This window comes from Myotis daubentonii, chromosome 5 (genome assembly GCF_963259705.1).
Source record: "Myotis daubentonii chromosome 5, mMyoDau2.1, whole genome shotgun sequence".
NCBI classification, from domain to species: domain Eukaryota; kingdom Metazoa; phylum Chordata; class Mammalia; order Chiroptera; family Vespertilionidae; genus Myotis; species Myotis daubentonii.
Genome location: NC_081844.1, coordinates 79,053,796 through 79,061,449, shown reverse-complemented (window position 1 = coordinate 79,061,449; position 7,654 = coordinate 79,053,796). Strand labels below are relative to the sequence as shown.

Sequence of the window (7,654 nt, the reverse complement as noted above, 5' to 3'; positions counted from 1 at the left end):
ACGATTTTCTCCTACATTGTTTGTAATTTTAGATGTTATATGTAGGTGTAGATTCATTTAACTTTTGTGTATGGTTCAAGGCATGAATCAAAGTTCACTTGTTTTTTAAATCCTCACCCGAGGATATTTTTTCCATTGACTTTTAGAGAGAGTAGAAGAGAGAGAGGAAGACAGAGTGAACTATCGATGTAAGAGAAACACATTGATTGGTTGCCTTCCGCACACACCCCCTACCAGGGCCTGGGTCAGGGGAGGAGCCTGCAACCGAGGTATGAGGTACCAGCCCTTGACCGGAATCAACGCAACGAAATCAACGCCTTTGGTCAGCAGGCCCAATGCTCTATCCACTGAGCCAAACCAGGGCAAACTTCACTTTTTTGGTAAATGTATATACAACTATTCTATCACCGGCTATATATATATATATATATATCTTATTGATTTTTTACAGAGAGAAAGGGAGAGGGATAGAGAGTTAGAAACCTCGATGAGAGAGAAACATCAATTCAGCTGCCTCCTGCACACTCCCTACTGGGGATGTGTCGGCAACCAAGGTACATGCCCTTGACCAGAATCAAACCTGGGACCCTTCAGTCCACAGGCCAACGCTCTATCCACTGAACCAAACTGGCTAGGACTCTATCACCAGCGTTTGAAGAGACTATTATTTTTCTCTCCTGAACTGCCTTTGCAACTTTGTGAAAAATCAGTTGTCCTTGTATGTGTGGGTTTAATTTTAAATTCTCTATTCTGTTTGATTGATATACATTTTTTGAGGGACACCCTGGATATTTGATTTCAAACTCAGGAGCATGCAATTATGCCAATAATATATATTTTTTTAAAGCATCTCTGTATAGTTCTTTTACAGGGAATGTCATTTTCATGCTTTGAGCAAATAGAGATTCTGGTTGTTAGAATCAGGATAGTCTAGGTCAGCAGTTCTCAACCTGTGGGTCGCGATCCCTTTGGGGGTCGAACAACCCTTTCACAGGGGTCGCCTAAGACCATCGGAAAACACATATATAATTACATATTGTTTTTGTGATTAATCACTATGCTTTAATTATGTTCAATTTGTAACAATGAAGATACATCCTGCATATCAGATATTTACATTACGATTCATAACAGTAGCAAAATTACAGTTATGAAGTAGCAACGAAAATAATTTTATGGTTGGGGGTCACCACAACATGAGGAACGGTGTTAAAGGGTCGCGGCATTAGGAAGGTTGAGAACCACTGGTGTAGGTTGTGCTGCAGTGCCATTCTGCAAATTCCAGTGATTTAACACACACAGGTTTATTTCTCAGTCATACTACATTTCTGTCACAATTCAACTAGGTGCTCTGATCCCTGTCGCCTTCTTTCAGTTACTATATAGATATAGTTACTATATAAAAAGTTGTCAGTCTGTGACAGAGGGAAAGAGACAGTGGGACACATACATTTCATCTTATGCTTCTAACCATATACCAATTCCATCCTCATTTCATTGGTCAAAGCTAATCAAAATGGCCACACCTAATTTTAAGTGGGTGAGACAAGCCAATCTTACCACTCACCTGGAAGGAGAAACCTGGAATGTTTGGAAACAGTCATAATGACTGTCACATTAGTAAAACTGGGCAATCAAATTTTCACAAAAATTATTATCTTACACTTCAGTTCTTTTTCTAATATTGTCTTATACTTCTGTTCTTTTTTTAAAAAAAAATATTTTTAAGCATAAAAAAAAAGACTCACTTTTATAAAGTTTGAAGAGGGAAGTCCTCAAAACTGCAGTTACTTCTGACACCAACTGCAGTTATTAGGGATCCTCAAGACTACGCTGCTTCTAACAACAGTTGTAAGTTTGGGGATCTCCAAGATCACCCTCAGATTGTTTGATAACTCTCGAGAAGGACTCACAGAACTCACTGAAAGCTATTATATTGATGGTTATGCTTTATTATAGTGAAAGAATACAGCTTGAAGGCTGCCAAGGGAAGAGATGCATGGGACAGAGTCCAGGAAACCTCCACATGGAAGCTACCAGTTGTCAACTGCGAGTGGAGTCATGGACAGCACTAAATTCTCCCAGCAATAATGCATGACAATATGCATGGAGTATTTCCAACTGGGGATGCTCACTGGGAATGTTCCCAGAGTTTTTACCGGGGCTTGGTCATATAGACAAGGTTGGCTGCCTTTGTGGTTGACCTTTAGCCTTCAGTCCCCCCACAGGTCCAGTTGATAACTGTGTGGCCCAAAGCCCCACCATAAGTCATATTGCTAGAATGTTTGGTGTGGCTCAAAGCCCCAAGTAAACAAAGACAGTCTGTCTTATCAGGCAGAGCATTCCAAGGTCTTAGACATCACACTGCAGGAGTTGAAGGCAAAGCTCAGACTTCTCTTTGGTTAAGATTAGTTCTTTACCACACAGGGGTTAAATCATATTTGATTTAACATCATTTCAGAATGCCACAATTAAATTGTGTATGGGTCCTATTTGAAAGAAAAATATGTGTCAGTAATATTTACTGCCTAGTAAAAAGCATTTATTTCTGGCTTCTTACTAGGCAGCAAATGATGGGAAAAATCAATGCCATATTTGATTTAATATATAAACTATCTGCTTTCAAAGAAAATTTTAGGTATATTTCCCCTTTTATACCTTGCATGTTACTAAACACATTACCTACATAAAAAGATACTCCAAGATTTGCTTTGTTATCATCTGTTACATGAGAACCCTACAATGAATTTAATTGAAGATTTATCCTGCTTTCCTTTAAAAATGTCAGTATTTAATATTTAAAAAGGTATATGATCTATTTTCTAAATAGGGTAAGATTTTTTTTGTGCCTACTCAAGAGATTTTTGAGATTCAGCCTTCACTTCATTTTTTTTTTTTTAGATTAAGCTTTCTCCTAATGAAATTAGTAAAAGAACTATTTGCTCTCTGCTCCCCCTGTTCAACAGACTGTGTCTTCCCATGCAGTGCCAGCTGCAACCCTGAGATAACAATGGTGAAGGTTGGAGTGAAAGGATTTGGATATATTGGGCGCCTGGATAGTAGGGCTGCTTTTAACTCTGGCAAAGTGGATATTGTCACCATCAATAATCCTCTCATTGACATCAATTACATGGCCTACATGTTCCAGTGTAATTCTACTAATGGCACGTTCAAAGGCACAGTCCAGGCTGAGAACTAGGAGTCCATTTCCATCTTCCAGGCGCGAGATCACACCAACATCAAATGGGGTGAAACTAGTGCTGAATATGTTGTGGAGTCCACTGGTGTCTTCAGTGCCTTGGAGAAGGCTGGGGCTCACTTGGAGGGTGGAGCCAAGAGGGTCATCATCTCTGCTCCTTCTGCAGATGCCCCCATGTTTGTGGTAGGTATGAGCCATGACATGTATGGCAACTCCTTCAAGATTATCAGTAATGCCACCAACTGCTTGGACCTCCCAGCCAAGGTCATCCATGACAACTTTGGCATCATGACCACAGTCCACGCCATCACTGACACCCAGGAGACCACAGATGGGCCCTCTGGGAATCTGGGGCATGATGTCCAAGAGGCAGCCCAGAAAATCATCCCTGCTTCTGCTGGTGCTGCCAAGGCTGTCAGCAAGGTCTTCCCTGAGTTGAATACGAAGCTCACTGCCATGGCCTTCCGTGTCCCCATCCCAATGTGTTGGCTGTGCATCTAACCTGCCGCCTGGAGAAAGCTGACAAATACGATGACATCAAGAAGGTAGCAGGGATCAGAGGGCCCCTGCAAGGGCACCTTAGGCTGTACTGAGGACTAGGTTGTCTCCTGTGACTTTAATAGTGACACCCACTCCTTCATCTGTGATGCTGGGGCTGGCATTGCCCTCAATAACCACTTTGTCCAGCTCATTTCCTGGTAAGACAATGAATTTGGCTATCGTAACAGGGTGGTGGACTTTATGGTCTACCTGACCTCCAAGGAGTAAGAGGCCCCTGGACCACCAACCCCCGTGAGAGGAAGAGAGGCCCTCAGATGCTGGGGAATCCTGGCCCCAAATCAATCCCCAAACACACTGAGAATCTCCTGACCTCCACAGTTTTCATCTCAGGCCCCCTGAAGAAGAGGAGGGGCTTAGGAAGCCCTACTTTGTCTTGTACCATCAAGACAAGTTCACTGTACCCAGCTAAAATAAGTAAATAAAAAGGAACTATTTGACTTTACTAAAAAATTAAAGCTATGCATTTTAAAATCACAAATGCCAACTATTGTGTTTCTAAATGTGGAAAAACTTACTGCTGTTGGCACCATATTCAAACACAGTATGAAGTCCCCCATACACAGGGGGGATTATGAAATAAGCATTTCTAAATGGGTGAGGGTTAGTCATCACTGACAACATTGATTTGAAGCCATTGCCCTGTTTTGAAGATTGAATAATGTCAAGGGGATTGCGTAGAGATTTTGTTAACATTATGTTCTATCTGATGTAAGATAGCCTTGTCTGGCACAGCCCTGTGGTTCTGAACTTATATTATTTCTTAAAACAGAGAAGAAAAGTGATTTTTAATCTGTTGCTTTTCACTTATGCTTTTCTAGTCAAAGCTTTATAGTGCAATGTCATTAAAATAAAATATAACATTGAATTGTGTTTTCTAACTTTGTAGATTACCTAGTTCTTAAAAGCTGTAACTCAAAATAATTCTGCAAATACACTTTGTTTTAAAAGAAATTAACTTATTGCCATGTTTAAACATTTCATAGACATACGTTGTTAACCTAGAGATAATTTTCTTCAGTTGTTTTATTTATGAAAGGCAAGACCCTGTGTTATTTGATTGCCAGCACAAGTTTGGGATCACTGAGAAAAACAGGGTCAGTCGTTTCAAATCATTTAATAAAAGTAGGTTAGTAGGTCACAGCTGTCTTGATGATCCATCATTTTTAAGGGCATTTCAAAAAGTAGTCATTAGCAAATATGAAAATTTCTTAGACTTTTGGACCAAAAAAGAAAAATTTAACACTGAAATCATTTCTTTATAAAGAGCAATAAATTCGTTCAAGTTACTAAATTTTAATTTCCTTGTTTATGTAAAGTTTCCCTATGTTAATTCCAAATCTTTGAAAAATGACATACCTTGAGATTGAAAATTAGGAAGCAGTAGTTTAACTTACTGGACTTAGAAATCCAAAGGGAGTTTTCTTTATGATTATTATTCATCAACTTAAGGAATATGCTGTATTGCCAGTCAGTAACACCGAGATCATAAAGTAGAACAATTGTCAGCGGAAATAGAAAAAAATACTATAATATTTAATGGAGGTAATATTTAAAATGCTACATCATAGCAGTGGTCTGCCAGCAAACACACCAGTCAACTACCCAAACAGAAGTAGGGCAGCTCTTTGTTATAAATGATTAAGGAGACATTGGAAAAACAAGCTCAAAGACATCAGCAAGGCTTGCCAGTCGATGACAATGATAACCAATCCAGGACAAAGAACAGTGCAAAAATACAAACATCCGTGCAACACAGCTAGGTACTCAGGACAATAATGTTCACTACAGCTCACATCACCGCTGAACATACACACACCTGCAACAAGGTTCCTGGATGGAAGTGTTAATTACAGTTATTACAACAGCAGAAATTAACACAGAGCACAGCATGTCTGGTTTTTACATTTTCCTGTACAGACTCCATGTATTGAGTAAAATTATAAAGCTCAACATTTGAAGAGTTCCATCTTCAAATCTTTCCTGTGAGTCTTATTTGAGCCTTATGAAAAAAATGGGGTGAGGTATGCAAAACATCCTATATAATAAAAGCTTAATATGCAAATCACTATGATGTGCACTGACCACCAGGGGGCAGATGCTCAATGCAGGAGCTGCCTCCAGCCTGCAGGCCCCAGGCCAGCTAAGGTGGGTGCCAGTGGGGGGATGGCCCCCACCCCGTTACTCTGCTGGTCGCCCCACAGAGGCGGGGGGTGGGGTGCAGGGCCAGCGAGTGGGTGGTGCCAGGCTGGCCAAGGCAGGTGCCAGTGAGGTCCCCCCAATCACCCCTCCGGTTGCCCCACAGATCAGTCCTGATCGTTGGCCAGGTCTATGGACCCTACCCATGGAGGAATTTCGTATACCTGGCCTCTAGTGTACAAATAAAAGTCTAAATGAAACCACTTTCCTGACCATATGCATATCCAGCACTTGGAGTGGTGTGGGCTCTAAGATGGGCTTTCAGGAAAAGTCCAGACTTTTGAGAATACAGAAAGCTCTGGATTTAGGAGGAATGATTTTCTTTCTTTTAAAAAAAAAATATATTTTATTGATTTTTTACAGAGAGGAAGGGAAAGGGATAGAGAGTTAGAAACATCGATGAGAGAGAAACATCGATTCAGCTGCCTCCTGCACACTTCCTATTGGGGATGTGCCTGCAAACAAGGTATATGCCCTTGACCAGAATCGAACCTGGGACCCTTCAGTCCGCAGGACGATGCTCTATCCACTGAGCCAAACCGGTTAGGGCAGGAGGAATGATTTTCTTACAGAAGAAGGGAGCAGATCTCATGTGTGAGAGTTGGAGCTATTTTCTTTCGTGCTTTGTAGCCTATGTATTCAGTTTGGGTTGTGTCCTAGTAAAAGAGTATATTTTAGATCCCCAAATGAACCACGTCCAGCGAGGCCATGGGTGAACCTGAGGAGGGGCAGTGAAGGATTAAAGACAGGCAAGAGAATACAAGTAGGCTCCCTTGTGCCTGGATGAGGACACAGTGACACAGACTGTAAGCTGAATCTTTATTTTATAGTCAGAGCACACAAAGCAAAACAAGGGGAGTGGTGAACATGTTTACAATGTTCTCGCAAGTTTTACCTTGTTTTGGCAGCACTTGCTGCACCTCCCATAGTCCATTAGCTACCTTGGAACACGGGAGGACTATAAGATCAAGCTTAATTATGCTAGGAGGGCTCTTCCCTCCAAGCTGGGAATTGTTTGTGGCTCTGCCACAGGTCAGTCTGAGGCTTGACCCTATAGCCGCTCCCTATACCCAAATCCTTGTTGACCATTTTTGTATGTATGTATATACATATGTATATGTATATATATATATATATATATATATATATATATATATACACAATATATGCTATATGCATATATGTGTGTATGTATGTGTGTGTATACATATATATGTGTGTATGTATGTATATATATATATATATCAACACTAATAAAAGAGAAAAATGGTAATTGGCGTACGAGCTACCCTTTTCATTGGCTAATCAGGGCTATATGCAAATTAACTGCCAACTAAGATTGGCAGTTAACTGCCAACAAGATGGCGGTTAATTTGCATAGGTAGGCACAATGCAGGGAGGCGAAAGGGAAAGCAGGAAGAAGCCCCCTGCCACTGACAGTGATTGGAAACCCAGGGGGGAGCTAAGAGCTGGGGGGCAGGGCAAAGGCGGCCCTGGGGCCGCCTTTGCCCTGCCCCCCAGCCATGATCGGAGAATCAGGTGCCTTTTCCACCCTGGCCAGTGATAGCAGGAAGTAGGGGTGGAGCCAGCGATGGGAACTGGGCACGGTCGAAGCTGGCAGTCCCAGGAGCTAGGGGTCCCTTGCCTGGGCCTAAAGCGAAGCCCACAATCGTGGGGCCGCTGCAGCTGCGGGTCCCC

General features: G+C 41.6%; 1 pseudogene; it reads left to right on the top strand.

The window, feature by feature from the left end:
• The first annotated feature begins 3,010 nt into the window (after nucleotides 1–3,010).
• LOC132234324 (glyceraldehyde-3-phosphate dehydrogenase-like) lies at nucleotides 3,011–3,967 on the top strand (annotated as a pseudogene).
• Nucleotides 3,968–7,654: the final 3,687 nt, after the last annotated feature.